Consider the following 21,189-nt stretch of genomic DNA (forward strand, 5'->3'; position numbering starts at 1 on the left):
CCTGTTGGGAGAAAGGTGAATCTGTCCCCTTGATAGTTTGCTGAATTCTGAGCAACATCACCAAGGGTGTTGAACCTTATGGCTTTAAATTACAGACAATCTCCCATAGGGACTAATATGAAACTTCTGTACAAAGACAATTTTCTAAGAAAAGCAAGTAAACTTGGACCTTTATCCAGTAAAAACAGAGCACATCAGTGATGGCGCCTTTTCATGTAAACTGCCTTCCATATCACAGTGTTGTTTTCTATTTTTTTTTTTTTTTTTTTTTAATGAAGGAAAATGCAAGGATGGAGGAAATTACAAAATGTAGGCAGAAGTGCCACTATGGAGCTGTGACTGAGACTAGTTCTAGTTAAAGTTTCCTTCCCCAGGCAGCTTCATCATTGCATGTGCTGCTGCATTGAAGAGAACAGATACACTCAATAGAGCACTGTGATGTTTCATCAGCAGTCTTGAATGGTTTTCATTTACACCATAGCAGACGAATGGTAATTTATAGATTTTATCTACTTAGAAGAACAAACAGATTTGGAAGTGATTGAGAGATTAGAGATGCATACACATATTTATAGCATATGTATTATACTATTGCAATTGTATGTGTGTATTAAGATGTATCCTTCCTCTATATGTATGCAAAAGATAGTATTTTTGTTCTCTAATCAATAAAAATAAGCTAGTTTAGCTCCATAGTTCCATCTAAGCAGACTTATAGCTGAGGACATAATTCAGAGTGGAAAAGTTTTTACCATGTGTGAATAGACTGAAAAGGAAGGCACTCCCCTTGCCTTAGTGCTGCCCTAGTATGCTTGTGTTTCCATGTACGTAATGTGAGTAGCCACACAGACTATCTCCTCCTCCCTTTCCTGCACTGACATTATAGCTGAGCTCGTTTGTCAGCATAGTGGTGTCCCACATGGAAAGCCTACACCAAAGGCATGGTGTAATTTATGCTTAGCCAAAGAGTTCCAGTAGCACCAAGTTGTCTTCCCCATCCTCATATGTTATAAGCTGCCATACCTCAGGTGTACGAGTGTTCACCAACTTGCTAAACCTATCTGTTTTTGAAAGGTGTCATTTTAAAGGAAATGAAACAGGGTTTTAAATAATGTTTTGTATGCTAAAGAGGGGTCTCCACACAGGTCCACCGACAGAGTGCAGGGGTTAAAACTTCATTGTTGCTTCCCCCAGGACTTGTGGGTATGGGGAAGTTTCTGCACTCCCTGCCCTACAACTGAAGTACAGTCTGAAATGCATTTCCAGAATTGTGGAAATCATGTTTTTATTTTTTTGATCATATAAGCAAAGCTTCTATTGAATTTTACCTTCCCTCTTCCTGAAGTCTCAGTTTTATACTAACAATGAATAAGTTGGTAATTCAGAAGTCTAATTATAGGTAGATTTTATTAAAATATCGTCTTACAGCTGGTGTCCAGTGCAAATATGAGGCTCAAGACAATGAGCTGCTAGAATAAAACGTAAGTGAAAGACCTGAGATAGCTAATGAACTGTAGTGGACTAACAGGGAAGGAGAGGTTGTATGTATTAACCAAGTTCTGCCCTGTCTTGCAGCAACAGGTTAAGAAGAATCAGAAAGGCTGAAGGATGTCAAACTCAAAGTGTTAAAGATAGGCAATCCTGACTAGTGTTCATAGATCAGATGAAATAATTGAAGGTACCAGACAACAATAAGTACCTCATATTTCAGAAGTGAGGAAGGGAGAAGATGCAGTCCTTTTCACAACAAAGTTAAATCTTTCCTTTTTTGCATTCTGTATGTTTTACTGTAAGATTTGAGAGAATAAATTTCAGTCTACTAATGTACTACATTGATTAGCAAGGTTATCAAGATGATTAAGTTGAAAGCTTTAATAATTACTAACAACAGATGACAAGTTTTGATTTTCCCAAACAGTCGAATCACTAAAAAATAGTTCTAAAGAAATATTCTTTCATGTATAACTTTTGGGTGAAGGTCAAACTGTGAAATTTCAGTCAAAATGTGCTATTTCAGAAACATTAAAACCTTTTTGGGGGATGACAAGGATATTTCAACTTATTTAATTAAATATATTAGGGAAAACTAGAAATTCTTGAACAATTTCCATTCTCTCATGACATAATGAAACAGAGAAAAGCATGGATAGAAATAAATCAGAAAAACAGATAGCTCAAAATAGTGGAGTTACATTCTTGAAGGGCTATCTTACTGGTAAATATTGTGAGACATAAAATACCTTTCGTGTATTTGTTTCAGTAATTTATCTTTGTCTAGGTATCCGATTTTTTTTTTTTTTTTACATCAGGTATAACATTGCTTGAACAACTAGAACTAAACCAAGGTTAAATGGTTATCATAGGCTTTTTAAAAAAGTTAAATAACTTCAAGAAATTAATCAAAGATGGCTTCTCCAGTGTAGATGGTGTGGTGCAAAATAATACTAGAAGTCATTGTATTCTCTGCTAGGGATTTAGGACAGTTACATTACTGTAAAATATATCTGTGTTCATGGCTGTCAGAAGAATCCTAACAAAATCCATACATTTGCCATATCTATTACCAGTGTAAAGAATCGCTTTGAAATGCCTGATCTTACTGTTATACACCCTCTACTTCCTCATTTGAGTCTTTCACAGTTCCATTTTTGTACTGAAATGTCTGTGTTGGTAAGGAAAATGGTGATATAATGATTCCAACTTGCAAAGTTTTGTTAGAAGTTGGCCATGTAGTCACAAATGTTTATGAATCTGGTAGAACACATTAAAATCCCATTTAAGTCTCAGAATAGCTTATCTGTTTGTCAATGCTGACAAACTGAAATGGTGCTGGAGACGATGCCCTGAATTGCAGCAGGCTAAGCATCCATGAAAAGATGAGGATGACTAACTGGAATAAATGGGATCTGGTAACATACTAAATTACAGTAGGACCACAGGGAAGTTATTGTTAAACCAGATGCAACCTTTCCAAATACAACAAAAAAATCAACCCCCATCTTTGTTTTCAGTTTAAACTTCATGCAAAAATAGTATCCTTTCCATGCTTATGCACCTCTGAACAATAACAACCAGTACATGAAAGCTAGCTTTACTGCAATGGTGTTTACAGAATGGGCACAAGTGAACTGTGGTACAACTGAAAATATTCTCAGCAAGACCACCCAGTATAACACTCAAAATTTAGTCTTGGTATTCAGGATATTGTATTTTTACTGAGGAGTTATAAAACATTTGTAACTTGCAATATTTTTAGATATCTTTGTGTATCTCACTTCATTTGTCAGTACCTCACATTATATTTAGTGGCAACATAACTGTCCTGCATACTACTTTTTTGTTGTATTCAGACAACAAATTCATCACAGGAGGGATTTAGGCTGTATAATGTCTGGCAGGAAGATACCCAATACTATTTGGAGCCTGCAGGTGCTGCTGTAATATAAAGAAAAATAATATAATAGAAAAACTTTTGTGTCATCCAAGGTGGAAGTCATATAAACTTGATTCTATTGTTTCAAATTCTTCTAAGGTGCACTTTCCATTTTTACACTGTTCTTTCCTGAACCCAGGTTTCCTTAAAAGCTATAACATCACATTTCTTGTAGTTCGTGTTAAAATGGGAGGATAAAATTGTAGCTATTCATGAGAGCAAAAGCTAAAAAGAAAATCAACAAACAGAAAAGGCAAGTCATTAGTTGTAAGAACCTACAAATAAATTAAACCTTGCCTAAGATGTATTGATTTTCTGTGGCCTTGCCTATAGAATAATGTCAAGCATGCCTGACAATCCATTAGGTTCAGCAGGCAAAAAGTACGTATAATTATTCTTTTGTTTCCATCCTAAGTAATATGCTGGTATCAGGCCTAATTCTGATTCTCATCTACAATGATGCAAGTCAGAAACAATTTCCCAAAGTCAATGGAGTTATAAAAATGTAAGGATTAAAACCAAAATACATTTTACTGTAATATGTGAGTTAAATTAAGGGGAACTAGAAGATCTGCATTTTTGCAGATATTAAAGTTTCCCAACTTTTTTTGTCATCTTCTTAATCAGAATAGGCAGCTTCATCAATGAAATTAAATAATAATCATACTAATGAATGATAAGCTTAGATCAGCTTAGATCGTGAGCAGAATGAATTTACTTAGACATCCTAAATGAATAAAGTATAATATTTAACACCTACCCAAAACTTTCAGAAGATAACCTGATGATTAAGCAAAAAAAGCTGATAACAGTTACAACTGTCAGTGAAAAAAAGCAGTCAAAAAATAACCACAAATTCTCAGTTCTCTGCTGTTGAACAAGGTACCAACCTTTCCTGACCTGCTGAGTAGAAAATATGGAAGCCCTTCCTGCTGAAACTTATAGAAATATCTACAGTCTTTGTAGGTACATTCCATTCCAGAAAGCATAAATAATAACAATGGTGATGATTCTTATATACACTTTATTTGAAGCAATTTATTTAAAGCAATAAATGGAAATACTTCACTGTTAAGATCCCATTACTTTTGCTTGCTATGATATATCAGCTTAGATAGCAAAATAAAAATGAATTATAAAACTTTACTGAAATTTGTCATTTTTGGGTGTATGTGTCCAGTTATGTACCTGTTGCTATCTGGGGCCTGGGAGGCAAGGGGAAGGGAAGAAAGAAATAGGAAAAATGAAGAAAGTTGCTTGAGAATCTATTCATTTTTGTACTTCCAAATACAAATTCCTGTTGTAAACCTTTAGATAACTTGTTACTACAGTGGCAAAATACAAGAAAGTCAAGAAAGTTTGCAGAACTGGATAGCATTCAGTACAACAATAAGTGAATCAATTGAAGACAAACATTAAAAGAGTTATTTGCTAATGGGCACCATGCCAGGGTTACTCATGCAATGCTGCCTGCAGAATTCCTAAGCTGAGTTCAGAAGATACAGATCGATGCACCTCCAAAGAGAGTCTATATCAATCTCCATTTCATTCATTAGCTCCCACTCCGAGCTGGTAGGCTGCTAGTTAACTCTTTAATGTGGGAGAAACTGTCAGTGTAAAGGCCACTGGGACACACACTCTTTTCTGCTATACTTGACCTGTCGATATTTCTTGCAGCATACTGTTTAAACTGGTACGGTTAATGGCAAAATGGAGGTCTGCGAGGCTTGGGAGGCTTTCCTAGCTTTACATAGGCTTATCATTGTACAGTAAACATTAGTAAATGCATCCTGATGAAGTATTCATATTTGTGTCCCCTTGCATATGAATAAAAGGCCTCAGATGAAATAATTCAAACAACTCTGTCCCTGAAATCAATGACAGCTTAAATAATAAATTATGGTAATTTGAGAAATTAGCACATTGAGATATCATGCAAACGAACTAGAGGCAACTGACATTTGGTTACTAATTAAATTGTTCTACTGTCCCAGACAGACAGAATAAGCTAGCTACAGCTGTAAAGTTAAAACTCAGTTTCACTTTGAATTACTTTAGCTGTGAGTTCACTGTAAAATTGTGTAGAAATCCAGTGGGTCCAAGACATGATTGATGCATAAACCATTCAGAATACTTCTGAAAGTGCAAATATGAGATCTAACATATAAAGGTATAATTACTAAAACAAAGAACAATCTCAAACCACCCAGACTTGTGGGCTTTGCTTATTTTCTTTCTACAAATATTGAATGTACTAATTTCCCTTGCCTTACTGTTGAATAAAATCAATTTTCTCAGTAGAGCTGAACTCTTCTTTGTTTAAGGTTAGATGCAAAGTTGATATGCATCCTTAGATATAATGTTAATGTACAATCCTTGAATATTTAGAACTACGTCACTGTGTGAATCCACAGCTGTTACAGATTCATTATTTGACAATCACTGCTCTCCATATATTTACTGACATGCTTAGAATTAGTTGAAAGGGGAATAAGAAATGCTTCACGTTATTTTAAAACTCTAGTCAAATTGTTTGTAGACAAATTTTGATAACAACACCTGTTTTTTCTCTCTTGGCCAATACAATCCATGGAGAATCCTAACTTCGACAATTTCCCTGCAGAATTGTCAAACATATGTATTTGTATTTCATTACTTGGGTAATAGCTGATTTGCCAAGTTCATTTACTACTAGTTGCTCCTCAAACATCTCAGAGGAATAATTAAGGAATACTAAGAACTGAAACTGTAGTATGTTAGGTGGGGGCTAGAGCAATTGCCCAAATCCCACTTCTGATTAAACTGCTGTCCAGAATTAAATATTCAATAACTGAAATTCCGTTTTCTTCCCTATGAGCAACTTATCATCAAGGAGACAGAATAACTCCCTGTTTTGTGCAATAGAGACCAAAAAACTCACTGCACTACTCAAACCAATTCTAATCCCTTACGAGCCTACAAGAATGGTATTTAAACTGAAAATTGACTGGGTAATGGACTAAGTGGTGCCTTCTGTTCTCATGGTTCAATATGTTGGCAATAAAACAAACAAAAGTGCATTGACACCCAATGCCTGAACTGGGGATACTATATGAGTGGGGAAAACTTCAAGAGTAGAAAGGCAATTGAAAAACGTTTCTGTCTGAGGACTAGGGTTAGTGACAGTGAAATGGATGCCTTCACAAAGTGCAGAAAGTAGGGGTGTGTTCTTGGCTTTGCTTTGTTCTCTTTAACTACACAGAAGCTGCAGAAGAGGAAATCTTCTCAGCCAGAGATTCCCACTGAAGTTTTCAGTAGGACTATTTTGGTTTGACTCCATATCTCAAAACTGGCACAGTTAAGTCAAGTACCAACTCATCCCCCCATGACCAAGTCATCTGGCACCTCTTCCATTATTACCTACTGTGGGCACATTCTAATAGTTCTAACATCCTCCAGGTAAAAAGTCAGGCAAAACATCCTCTCCTGCATCTCATGACTCTGCCCTCATCTCATTAGCTAGAGAAGGATGTCTGGCTTCTAGATTTTACAATGATGATGTGAGAAGAACAATTCTCCTAGTCGTTACGGGTGTCACAAAAATCATTGTCTATAATTCAGGCTAACAGTTGCCATTGTCCAATTTTGTCCTCTGGTACATGTAACTTCGCTAAATTTTAATCATTTGGACTGACATTTTCCCTGCCAAGTGGAGTTGCGTTTCTGAACTGCCAGAGGAAGGCAGAATGTCATATGAATTACTCATCTGATATGATAATGCTTGTACTACTTTTTGGGGCACTCATACCAAACTCTAGTAAAGCCATTTTTGAGTTCCATATTGAGATAAGCATATTTCCTAAGAAACAGAATAACTACCAGCCCCGTGACACTAAATAGAAGATCAGACCCTTTCAAATACTAATTAAGTGTCCACAGAGAAGATCTAACTCAAGGTTTCACTCCATAATTGCACATATTCATAGACACAGCTCACATGACTAAAAACTATCTGTTCTTTGAAAGCTAATGCATATACTGTTGTACAGTTGTTTAGTACACTATGAGCTACAGTATTCAGAGCACAAGCAGATTCATGGTTTGGAATTCTTGGCTCCAGTGAAGTTGCTGTTTCAGTGGATTTTGAGCATGGCAGCTGACAGGTATGAGAATTGTGTAGGAAATATAAAGTGGTAGAAAGACTTAGTGATCAGGGCTTTGGGGATTACAAAGATAATTGTGGATCAATTCTGCCAGATGATTTGAAGTAACTTAAGCCTGCCATCAGTTCTTTAATTGTTTTTACAACAGAATTTGAGAGAGCACTTAGTGCAATGAATGATTTGATAACACCTAGTTTCAATGCCCTGTCCATTAGTTGTGTATCATCTCCCTTTTTATTAAGCTGGTTAGTCTACTGCTCTACATAAATCCAAAGATTTATGTTATAAATAGGTTTTTACAGGTGGCTGCTGAAATATATACCTCTTAGTTGGGTTAGAATGGTAAATGAATAACAAGAGTGACTTTCCATCTGGATCTTTCCACACATATGTTTGTAAGAAATAACCTAATTTTAATAAGAAGTACTGAAGTATTCCCATACACTGAACTGTGTTCAAACTGTGCCTTATATACAGAAAAAAAAAAAAAAAAAAGAAAAAAAAAAGGAATAATTTATCCCTTCACAAACTGGTTCCTAGCAGAACAATCAACCACTACTCTGAATTGTCATTGTTATTGAATGACTACCAGCAATTTTGAAGGCTAGCTGCAAATTCAGTGAGAAAATCCCACTGAGATTGTTTTCTGTGTTTTTGGTTGGTTGGTTGGTTGGCTGGTTAGTGAAGTGTTAGCAGCACAGCTACCTCTAATTACCTCTGCTTCCTTCCTGTAAGATATGACCTATCAAAATCCCACAATTTCTTGAACTGATAAACACAAGCAAAGTAAGTTTTAATACACAAACTGAAAACTCAGGCTGTTGCCTATGGTGAAGAATTGGAGACATAATTAATCAATGGAAATTCCAAAATGGCTCATGCAATCAATCTCACTGACAACTTCTCCAAATGCTAGTTCTAGTCTGTAGCTGGAATTCTGCCAGGTAAAAAGACTTGGATACCTCTGGGCTAAGATTGTCATAACACCTGCTTGCCATGGTACTTTCAGGTTGGATGCAAGCATCTGTACCAGAGAAGGCCAATATGAAAAATAAATTAATTAGCAAGAATATGCTTCCTTAACACACTCAACACGTAACTTGATTTCTTCCCCTAATACCAAATCCTACTGTATCAAGAAGCATCACTTGAGACTTATCAGTGGTTGCTTCTGTAGAGCAAAAGAGAAATAACTGAGAACTGCCCATTTTAGAATAATTTCTACAAAATCATGATTCTAATATGCACTCAAGATAATTTATTTTTTTAAAAAATAAATAGCAGACCTTAGCTGGAGTAAATTGGTCTAGCTCTCTTGCTTTTAACACAGCCATGACCATTCATACTAGTTAAGCATCAAGTTCTATGTTCTCGTGAATAACATGGTACATAATAGCAGAAGAAAATAAGGATTTGATTGCAATATTTATTAAATTAACCTTTTGCAAGTAATTCTTAAAATCACCTTCTTTTCCTAAACAACATCTAAACCCACAAATTAGTGGGGTTGGCACAATCCTAATTGTGAATGCTAACATTAACTCCTTTGTTTGTTTATTTATTTTGCTTTATGATTGGCAGATCTGTTTCTTCCAGAATGTTTATAATTAAATGTTACTTATTTATAATGATCACACAAAGAAGAATACTCTTTGGGAAAAGTGAAAGCCTCTCTATATTTTGATGGTGCTAAACAGAAAGCATTGCTGGAAATTAAAAATAACAGTGCTCAAAGAAAATTTCTTTTTCAGCTATCTTGAATGAAAAACCTGAGACAGAAGCTTGAGAACCCTTGGAAGAATTTGAAAAACTGGTTAATTTTACTGTTCATTTAAATTCCAAATTATTTGCTTCTTTGATGGAGAAGTAACACCGAAAAATCTGTTGATCCTGCTGTTGCAGACTTTGAGTGCTCTCTTGCTTTCTTACTTTAGCTCACAGCTAAAACATCAAGTTCATTACCAACTGATTAGATTGGCAGTTGGTCAAATAAAAAACAATTAAAAAAAAAAACTTGAATTACAGATATACTGGAAAACTTTCCTGTTGGCAATGTACTGGGCTTTTAAAGCCTGTGCTAATTGCTGCCAGCACTTCTAAAAATTGCCCTCTTAGAGAGTCCAGGGTATTTTTTTAAGCAGCTTTCTATGAGTCCCTCTACACAGTGGTCCTGCCCCTTTGAAATGTCCATGCTAAAATCTGATGTATATTTATTCTTTTAAGAAAAATGGCCAATCGGTATACATACTTTGGCAATGCCAATTACTTCTATTAAGGATACAGACCACCCTGGAGTAGCAAGGGTATTATACATCAAGACTGAACACAAGTAGACTGGACCAAAATGACTGGAAGGTCAAATGCAGTTGAATCTGTCTGTTGAGCCTTGGCCTACTGCCAATACCAGATTAAGTTAGGATCTCAATGCCTTTAAAGAAAGATGCCTATGAAATGGAAGGGCTGAGAGTCAGGCACATAGAAACCTGTTTTCATGCTACTGTTATGCTAGAGAGGAAGGAAAAAAAAAGGCAAAAGAGTATTGAGAAGCAAAGATGGATAGGATGAAAGAAAGTGGAAAAGCTGGAGGAGAAGAAAATCAGAGTTCAAATGTTCAACCCCTCACCTTGAATTATGCCTACTTGGCCTGCTATCTTCCCCGTCTGATGATATCTGGAATACTGCAGTGCTGCAGAAAATTTAAGTTTTTCTTTGTGTGGAGGAGCAGAACACCGCATTGAAAAGCATGCCATGCTGATAGCTTCTCTCCAGAAATAGTCCAGAAATATGCCAGGTGAGAAAGGTAAGTTTGGAAGCCTTGACCCATGCTTCAGTCTGTTATGGTTACATGCTGCTATTCCACACGTTTTAAAGTATCCCACAAAAAGCCATTTAGCCAGTTTTTGAAGCTGCATTTTCTTTGTTTTTCTTTCCTTCAGCTGTAATTGTTCTGAAATTTTTCAAGAAATATACAAAGGTGAAATATACTTATTGATATAAGCATATTATTTATGTAAAATAAGAATCGTTCCACCGAAGAAGTTTATTCCCCCTGAGCAAGATTTTGAAAGAGGAGTATGACTCAGTTTCATAAAAGCACTCTTCAAATGAATATGGGATGGAGTTGTAAGATTTGGGAAACTGCCATTTGCATGTACTCTCAAGGATTCACTAAAAAGGTCAGCATTAAAACGTGTGTAAGTATCCTCTTGTATCTTCTGATATGCCAGAAGTGTTGAGCAAAAACTTGACCATTCTCTTCCACAGACCATATAATTAGCACTTTTTAGAGGACAGGCAATGCAGAAAAGTAGCAACTTCACCTTTTGAAAAGAGGTCTAACTCCAAGCAGAAGGTAAAATGCAAATAGAAGAGATTATTGCAAGAAAAGAATATATGGTCCTTTGGGATCCATGCGTGAACTAAGAATGATGAATAAGCATTCACCGAGTTCTCTGTTTGGTACTACAACAAGCCTGATGAAGAAGAAAGAATATAAAATTGTGTACTGAGAATAGATGGCAAATGAATATTGCACAGGCAAATTTAATTCTGTTATTCCATAACTTTTGAATGCTCGGTTTTGTTACTTTATTATTCCAATAACGTATGGAGTTACCTAAACTTTATACCTGAAGCTAGAGTCCTAGACAGATAAACAGACATTGATTGATTCCAGTCCTGAGCAGTTTTCTTGGCAACACTGTTGAGTGACATTTATTTATTTATTATCATTCATTGCCTGATAGGCCAGCCTGCTTATCAGTCATCCCATGCTCATTTCCCTTAATTACAGAGATCAAATACACCACCACAAATTCCCTCCTTGACCATCCACAGCCACCACTCAGCAGCAATGTCTCAGCTTAGCATGAAAAAGAGTGGACTGGCTGATAAGAGAGAGGCTCAGATCCTGCAATGGTCTCCTTACAGGTTTACCAACCAAGCGCAACAGGAATGAGTGAAGAGATCAAAGACACTGACTGTGGTTGATCAGGACAGGTGTTTGTGGTGATGTTTTCAACAGATGGAGGTTCCTGTGAGAGAAGAAAAGAGACCCAGGTTATACCAGCCAAACGCGATGACTCCTCAACCAGAACCACTGCAATCAGTTACATTTTTCTCCCTGTTGTAAACTGAAGCACATGCACACACAGAGTTCTAATAATTTGCATCTTAAAAAGAAGAAATTTTACCCCTTATGAGAAGAAGAACAGATGCAAAAGAATGAGAGACCTTTACAGCAGCACTTTGATAACAGAATTCTGTTGTTCTGGAGTGATTTATTTCTGAAGAGGAAAAAAATGCAAAGAACTTGGAGCACACACAAAGTACCTTCTCATCAAAGGTTGTCTATCGTTTCATGAATCACATGTGAAGGATGAGATTTATGAATTAGAATCTGCATCAAAAGATTTACAACATTCTAAATTAGTTATGACATCTTCTCGTCTGTGAGCGTAAACTTTCAACAAAATATCTATATCAACATCACAGAAGCATGGCCAACCCAGTTCTTTCATTTCATTGCAGCATACCCAGACCCTGTCACAATGTTTGATGAATTCTTGAAGGAATGGGCTTCAGATCAATTAAAATAAACACCACAAGCTGATTTATCAAATCTTTTCTGAATGCTCTCAGAAAATGTCAAAAATCTGATCCATTGACAGAGAAGAGTCAGAGAATCGTGGCAGCCTATGGGATCACAAGACCTTTTCAAAACCATCATAAATCACTACAGAAAACAAATGGGGCACCATGTGATAAGATTTCTTCTGACAGCTTTGCCTCAACAAGACATATATGAGATAAATGGATACCTTCGTCTGTGCCCAATTGTCAGTTTACAAAGTTCCAACTTGTCAAATTGTAAAATACACCACATCCAAAATAATATACCTTTTTGGATATACAATACCATGATTTAAGAAACCTCTCACTTTCTTTATTGCAAATTTAAAAGTACTTCTGCAGGCAGGAACACTTGAGAGAAGACGGACAGGTAGACAGACAGGAAAGCTGGCAGACAAACATGTCAAATATTACCTAGCATGATAATTTTTGTATAGTATAGCCTATCTAAAATAATTAAATCCCTTTTTTAATCTGTTATAAAAATATTTTAATTATTGTAAAATAAATATAATCACAGGATCCTTGAGATTTCTGATCTCTGCTGGGGTTGTTCTTTTTCACCTAGATTATGAGCACATTCAGAACTATGAAGTAATACCTATACATTTTTATAATATTAATTAGGCTCATGCAAATGCCATTGCTAGTGAGGTTTAAGCAAACTGAGAAATATTCAGCTATCAGGAACAAAAATGAATTAGACTTGATGTTGCATATAGAACTGTGCACCATGCACTGTGCATTCATGTTTCTAACAAGAACTCTATTATCAGTGACGATAACAATTTGTGCCCGATTTTAATCTATCTATATATCAAATGAATGAATGGTATTAATTACAAGTGGTTATAGTCACAGAAACATCTATAAGACCATTTCACAATTTCTTAGGACTTGGTACAGAAAAAAAGAAAGAAACATATGTAGTTCCTTGGAGTGTGAATTTTTATATTTTGTATATAGTTTCTGTTTCCAGCTTTTAAAACCCTGACTTAGCTTTCCTCAATATGTAAGAAGACTATAATCACTGTCACATTTGAACCCACCTCGCAGAATTATAGAATCATTTAGTTTTGAAAAGACCTTCAAGATCATCAAGCTCAGCCATCAACGTACACTACTAATCCCATCACTGAACTACGTCCCTTAATGACACATCCACATGTCTCTTAAATAACTCCAGGGATGGAGACTTCACCACTTCTCTGGACAGCCTGTTCCAATGCTTGACCACACTCTCTGTGAAGAAATTCTTTCTAAATCCCAATCTAATCCTCCCCTGGCTCAACTTGAGACCATTTCCCCATATCCTATCATTTGTCACCTGAGAAAAGAGACCAACGCTTGAATGCATCTCAAAAAAACATCCAGAGCACAGATGTATTCCAAGAATAAAACTTAATGACAACTATACTTTCAAGGTGGGGAATGTCCAAAATATTTATTAATAGAACATGGAGAAACAGAGAATTTGAAAATACAAGTGCATTCAGAGCCCATGTTTATCTTTTAAACATTATTTCTGTGAACCTCTAAAATTACCTTTACTTTTTGAAGAAGAAAGTTTACAAGTCCAAATTCTGAATGAAATTTAATTATTTAATAAAAATCTTCCTCACTGTAAGAAGAATCGAATTAAAGAGTTTCAACTTTGTCGAAACTATAATATCAGTAAGGTACAGTATCTGTAGGGTTTTGTGATCTTTGATGTGTCATGAAAGATAAACAGTCTGAGGAACACTTCCAGGGGCTCTACCAGGGACTAAGAGAATTAGGAGCAGAGAAAACAGTTTGGAAAGTATTGTTAGCCAAGGCCAATCCCTCTTCAAATTCCCTATCCAACGGAGTGATAATTAGATACAGACAACAGCACAGAGTAGGTCCTTTCAAAACTCATTTCAGAACTTAGCATGAAAAAGGAATAATGCTGACTTGCTGATGGATGGCCTCACTCACAAGGCCTGTGTACCAAAGTCCAGAGCCATACTTTAACTATTATACTTATTAGAGACCAAATAATCAAGGAGCCTGTAAGCTGAGAAAGCTCCTAGCACACATTTGTGAAACTAAGCGTATGTAATGGTACACATGCACATGAATAAAAGGTAAAAGATTGTTTATTCTCTCATTTGAGTAGGAACCTATTGTTTCTCTCAGTTGCTGTGTTTGGGTTCCCGTGCTCATAAAAGAAATAGCCTAATATTTTAAAATAAAATTTCAGTAATAAAAAAATGAGGAAAGATGGAAATACATTTCTATTAAATTTTGATTAAAATAAAATAGTTTTATTTTTGAGAAACTGTAGCCTGGAATTTTCTACAGTTCATACTTTTAATAAAAATATGCAATAAATTGATATAAGAATAGAATATATATTTGTGTTTACCAACCTAAACTTTTATCTATTTCCTCCATCTGCAGAAAAGTGGCTGGATCACTCTCTGGCCTTCAACTGTTCTTGTACTTTGCTAATTGCGGAATTACAACTAAAAATAAACACAGAGCTATAAGCCAGAAAGTGGAGTACATTAATAAAGCCTGAACAGCTAGTCTTATGGCATGCTCCTTAATTTCATCACGTTCAATGTAATGGTGGCTTTGAATTCCTATATAGGGTAAAATTTCACTTCAGAACTTCAGATTCTGAGAGCAACAACATAAAGCCTTATGCAAACTTCTGAGGTACATGGGCTAGTAGCACTTGAGCTTAGAAAAAGCTTTTGGCAAATCCCAGTGAAATTTTTTGACAGATTCATCTTCTAGCCTTTGGGAAAATGAAGGTGCTGCAGGCAAGATATTTGATTAATGCCACAAAAAAATAGCGTTGCTGGCACAGCTGGTATGTTGGGAGAAAAATTCATCACTAACTCTAAAACTGCCATGTAATTTTCTCTCAACAGTTCCTTTCCTTACTTGACAGAAGATTTGCACAGGACAAACTAGCTTGACAGAGGACAAGTCAGCCAGCTGTTGAGGTATCTCTAAACATGACAGATCACTATGTTTTAACTCAGATTAATTCACTTATTACAGGTAGACCTAAATCACTGGTCATTGTCAAATCAGTTGTCACAACTAGCAAATCATGTCAAATTTCTGAACAAAAATATTTCCAATCTTAAACAGTTGTTATAACCTCAGCCTGTCTGCTGACAGAGGAATTCCAGCAATAAGCACAGGATAATGTAAAGTCTACTTTCACACAGCCAAGTAAAAGCGCTGCAAAATCACCGAATGCTGCTCCAACAGTACCTGTGTCACTTGTCTGGTATTTAATAGGACTTGGAAATATTTGAGTGCAGATTCTTGTACCTGGCAAAAATTAAAGTATTTCTTTCAAGTTGCTTTCCCTTCCTGCCCCAAGTTTTTTGCCTTTTTTTCCTGTTGCTTTTAAAACATTAATTGGTACCTTAAACTGCAAAGCAATTCCTGCCACTATACGTTCAACAACATTACAAATACAAAACCACAGGACAAATTTTTAAATGTGTCCAGCATTAGCTGGCCAGAATTGCTTGATTAGAATAAAAAATTACTGCAGAAATGTGATAGCAGAAATGAAATCCATATTTAGGGCTGCATTTCAATTAGTTCCTTCTAAGCAATTAAATAGTAAACTCAGTAATTCAGATGCATCCAACAGACTTTAAGGGCTACAGAGCCTGAAGCATATTTGCAGTATCAGAATTATATATTGGCTCAACTCTGTGTGATTGGACCCAAACCTCCTAGATCATGGGGAGGTTCGGAAACAATCTGAACCTTGCCATTGAAGCTCAGGGTTAATCAGAAACTTATTTATCCCCAGACATGCACTGGCAGCATGAGCCATTTTACAAACTGTATTTCCTTCTCAGAGTTTTCATAAATTCTGCTTAACATTTTCATGGAAATAGTAGGATTAACCTCAAAAAAAAATCTTATCTAAACTCTGAGGGAGAATGCTGGGTCTCAGGAGGAGGAATGAAGGGTGTCATGTGATCCAAGGAAGGTTTTTATAATGACAAATATATATTTTTATTGCTACTTATGTGCAGTAGTGGGTGTTTCAAGATGTGGTATGTGAGGTTTTTAAGGCCAGATTGGATAAAACCTCAAATAACCTGGTGTGACCTCATAGTTCATCCTGCTTTGAACAGCTGGTTTGACTGGAGACCTCACTGAGGTCCTTCCTAACCTGAATTACCCTGTGATCCTAGCAATATAACTTTTTTCATTATATTCTTCATCTACATCTAACATATGTAGGTGCCTTTACTGCATAGTCTATAAACATACATCACATGGTGAAAATCAATTACTTGAGAGAGCTTAGCTGCCAAATCTCACTATTGTCAAAGTACGACATACACAGAATGCTCTCCTACCAATCCTCAAAAAGTCCAGTAACCAAACGTAGCTTATAACCCTTCACTCTGCCAGGGCAATTTATGTAGGACCGGTCCTCTCTGACCCAATATCTCCTCTCTGTCAGATCAGCCACTAAACAGTTAGTTATCTTTTATTTATTACTCCCTTCTGGAATGGAAGGCAGGTACACAACACACACTTCAAAGATGATAAATACATTTCCTCAGCAGCAACAGAGAGATTCAATACAGTTTAGATAAAACAGAAGATTATTTATTTTAAAGGCACCAAGAGAGAAAAATATAGTCAGGCTACACATTCTAGAGGTTTTATGTGTACTGATGGGATCACTAAAAGGATTTTAGTTAAAGAGACAAAATTTCAGTGTGTTTTAGTCAGGGTTACCTTGTTTCTGTCCAGAAATGCATAGCTTTAGTGCTGTGAAATACTTCAGTTCTCTTCACAGAATGGAATTATTTTCTCTTGTAATACTTTAGGTCAAATTATACTGAAAACCTAGCATTAACGAAACTTTCAATGAAAAAGGAGCATCCTCTCTTTTTGTCATTCCTTGAAACTGTTGGTTGCTATTGGTTCTTATTAGCCTTTTGTGTAAACTGATTTGCAGATTTTCAGACTTATGTCATGCTTGTTGTTATAAAATTATTTCCTTAGAAATTCTTTCACATTTAAAATGCTAGAGATCCCTGATCAGAGCTCTGGCTCAGAAACACCTAAATATGCTGGTTATAGATCTCTGTACAATTAGGGCAATATAACCACATATAATCCATTGTATGAGATGATGAATACATCTTTTTTTCAAATCTCACCTATGCCAACTGAAAGGTTGAAGCTTCTAGCTGCTGATTTCTCTCCCTAGCCCCATTCCATCCAAAAACTATTCTTCTCCTATTTTTCTAGGAAACAGATTAACTTTCCCTAAAAGGCATGACTTCCTCTGCTCTTCCTCTGCTTAAATAACCAAGGTCCTCTTAAATGTTGGGATTGTCCATCAGTCAGTGATTTGGCTGGTGGGCTGAGTTGAGATAGTTCTGAAAGGAGCGTGGTGCTGGCAGTCAGCTGGGGTGGCAGCCCATTTAACTGGCACAGTTAAAAAACTTAAGAGGAAATATGGCCATAGAACAATAGAAGATTATAGTGCACAAGAGATCTTCCTAACTACAGTGCCTTGGAGAGTCCTTCACAGAAAAAGGCATTTTCCAGACATGAGAATGCATTATCCTGGGGGACAATCTGACACCAGAAACTATCTCTTGTCCTTCTGCTAGCTATATTAAAGTCTTAATGTTACCTCTTGTTACCTTCAATGCTTACTAAAGAAAATGATATTAAAAGCCTCAGAAAGAAAAGGAAAGAAAAAGACAGACAGTACTACCTTCAGACATCTTTGTCTTATTTGTCAAGCTCCGTTCTTCTCTGTTTTGGAGGTGGAAAGAACAGGCAAGTGGGACTGTGGAACTCGGAAATTCAGGATGGACAAAGGCAACTTGCACTGAGGTGCAATGACATTGATACAAATGGCATTTGTAATGGAAGCCTTTTAGCTAAGATATTGTAGGAAGATGCATAAATATTTTCTACCAATTTAGGAGTTCTTTAATCTCACTGACATATTTTACTATATTTTCATTCTGAAGTTCACAAGACAACAAGCAAATGTGTTTTTTACCCCCCTTTCTTTTTTAAAGTTAAGGTATCTTTTTAAAACAGACGAACCAAATCCCTCCAAGGAAGAAATCAATTAATTAAAAATTACATAAGAACATCTGCTTGCAAGCTGATCAAACTAGAAAGGTGAAAACAACGTCTGTTCTAGTGTAGAGAAGAAAGGAGACAGTTTTGGGAATGGGGAAAAGGCAAAATGTGGGTAAATGATAAAAACACTGCCAGACTCCATGTCTTGAGTCACATTAAAATGTGAACATAAACATAAAGTTCAGCCCAATGAAGTAGGAGGACAATTCTACTCCTTAGATACAAAAAAATATTTTTTCATTTGTAGCAGGTGACATCTGACTCTTGTGCAGATAAGCCACTAGCCATTTCATTCTCTGTATCTTGAGAAATTCATCAAGATCCAGGAACACTGACTTGGATGATTCAAATAAGCTTTACAAGCCCTGCAGAGAGCTTTCTGTGCACCAAAAATCAAGCAGCAAGTATTTAGTCAGATGACACATACTGTATAGAAGGACTTGTGTAGCATTATACAATGAACATCACAGAGAATAAACAAAAGAATGAGCCCTGCTCAAATATGATATCAATTAATTTATATGCACTTAATGATTCAAAATAAGTTTTTCAGAAGTCAAAACTAATGTATTTTCAATTAATATGATCTATTTAAAGGCATTATTTTATCACATATCCTAAGTATACTCTTTTAAGCATATTTTCACTTTAAAAGGGAAATATTTTTAGGGTTGACTGTTTCAGAGTTCAGTCAATCAAACCCTTCAGTTTGTTAGAACTAGCAAATTTAGTCATATAATTTTTTGCAGGACATTTTCTTATATGAAGACATTATTATATGTATGTATATTAATAGCAAAACTCCATCTCAGTTGCTCATTTTTTTACATGAACGGTGTTTAAAAACCAAGGAATAAAAACACATTTAAAATGAGAAGCGTACTAATGTTGAGCTATTTAACTACTTTTTAAGTCAATGGCACTGGAGGCTTTGTTAACCTAGGGAGCTCACTGTGTCTCTTGCAAAGTGACATATGTCTCCTGTATACACATGCATCAGGTGAGCCTAATTGAAAATAACACAGATTCAGCAGCTGACAGCTTATAGTGGCTGAGACAGGAACACTTCTCCCTATTTAAACTAGTCTCTCTTGCATCCTTTCCCCCTTTTAAGAAAGGCAGTACTCAAACTGATATTTTGCCTTTTTTTTTTTTTTTTTTTTTGACACAGAACTGCCATTTTTTTCGTTTAATTGTGCCACACTTAATGTTACCCTAGGAAACAGGATGTGCCTAAATGATGAAATGGCAAGATGAAAGACATGCACTTGATTCGAGTCACAAATGTTGTTATTAGTTGAGAAAGAAACTCTTTCTGCTGAGAGGAAATGTAGGATGATGCTCTCTAAGTCAGAAGTGGGCACATCCCTCTACTGCCCACATTGCTGACACCTGTGGCTTCCATCAGAAAAAGATGAATCAGAAACAAGGCTTATGAGTGACTTTATAGCTTCCATTTAACATTCTCCATGTCCTCATATGTCAGCAGAAAACCTCAAGCTTGTCATTGTCACCTGAGGGATGGGGCACTAGCAGACAATTTTTACTGTACTAGTACTTCTGCATATAGAAAGGTTTGCTTATAGTGAGAACAAGTGTGAATTCTCAGTGCACTAGCTATTTTGCAACAAGTCCCTAAGGACACCTACAAAGTGGCATCTATAATGACTGATTTTAAGAATTGAAGTTCAGCTCCCTAGGCTCTATCAGCAGACCTAGAAGAAAGATGCAGAGCCCAAAATATAGGCTTCTGTTCTTAATCCTGTAATGTACTTTCCTCTCTTCTTGACTATAGTAGGATCGTTACACAATCCTACGTCATAGACCTGAAGATACATGCTGAAATGAGAAAATACCAAGCCTAAGAAAGGATTAACAAGAATATCCACCCATGTTATTAGTTAACAGTTTCTCTGAATGTCCCTGGATGACCAAGAAGAAACGCTATAGACTGAGGATGTTACACCTTGACAACAGGAGATCACAGATATCATTATTAAGGAAATGGCAAGGCATTTTTGGCCTCCTTGGTGAGGCTTTTGTTCCCTCCCATCCCATCCTGTCCCATCCCATCCCCAAAAGCAGTAACAAAAGTTACCAGAAAATTAACTTATCTCTGGAACATGGTGTTTATTGTCACTGGACACAGTAACTACATGTAACTACAAAAAAGAAAAAAAAACATAATTTAAGAAAACAGAAATAAAAACAGGAAATTAAACAAAAATTTGATAGACCCTAGAGGATATAAAAACAAATAGAAACAAAAAAATACAATTATGTTAAATTCTGATGTGTTTCCATGATTATACAACAATTAAAATATCTCTCTATATAATCTCTGAGCAAAAAATAGCTTTTTTTACTCACTTTTCGGCTAATGATATGACATTTTCTTACTGTATGTGAGGCTGGCTCCATGGTCCTTCTTAAGACCGTATCTGCATACTTTGTCAATGGGACGGTTCTGTTATGTGCAGATGGTAGTGTCATTCTGAAGCCTACCTTTGTAATGAAGTGCATTTAATTCACTTCCTTTGCCCAAATTCTACAAACTCTGGATATGGCCAAAATGATGTATATTGAAACTTTTGTATGTTGAGCATTACCACCAAAGCTGAAGTTCTTAAATTCCAAGCTATGATGCCTTGTCAAAAAAGCTTGTTCATATCTCTAAAATATTTTAAGTTCATCTAACTGTCATCTGACTGTCTAGTCATCTGCTGTTGAAAGCTGGAAAATGCTACTCCGTTTCCCTGAATTCAGATCTTGTTAGATTTTTTTCAGTTCTAATCTTCTCATGGGAGGGAACCTTCACATCTAAGTTTGATAGCTCCTCCCCCCCCCCCC

At 36.1% G+C, this 21,189-nt stretch overlaps 1 protein-coding gene across 6 annotated transcripts in view; it reads right to left on the bottom strand.

Annotated features, from left to right (window-relative positions):
* NPAS3 (neuronal PAS domain protein 3) overlaps positions 1-21,189 on the bottom strand; it is a 533,731-nt gene that overhangs the window by 126,692 nt on the left and 385,850 nt on the right. Inside the window, exon 2 of one of the 6 annotated variants that reach the window (XM_035328184.1) lies at positions 11,557-11,609. The exons of the other annotated variants lie outside the window; for them this stretch is intronic. The gene's annotated coding sequence lies outside the window, so the exon portion shown is untranslated. The remainder of the gene's footprint in view (positions 1-11,556; positions 11,610-21,189) is intronic. 6 annotated transcript variants of the gene reach the window in all.

Source organism: Oxyura jamaicensis, chromosome 5 (genome assembly GCF_011077185.1).
Source record: "Oxyura jamaicensis isolate SHBP4307 breed ruddy duck chromosome 5, BPBGC_Ojam_1.0, whole genome shotgun sequence".
Lineage (NCBI taxonomy): Eukaryota > Metazoa > Chordata > Aves > Anseriformes > Anatidae > Oxyura > Oxyura jamaicensis.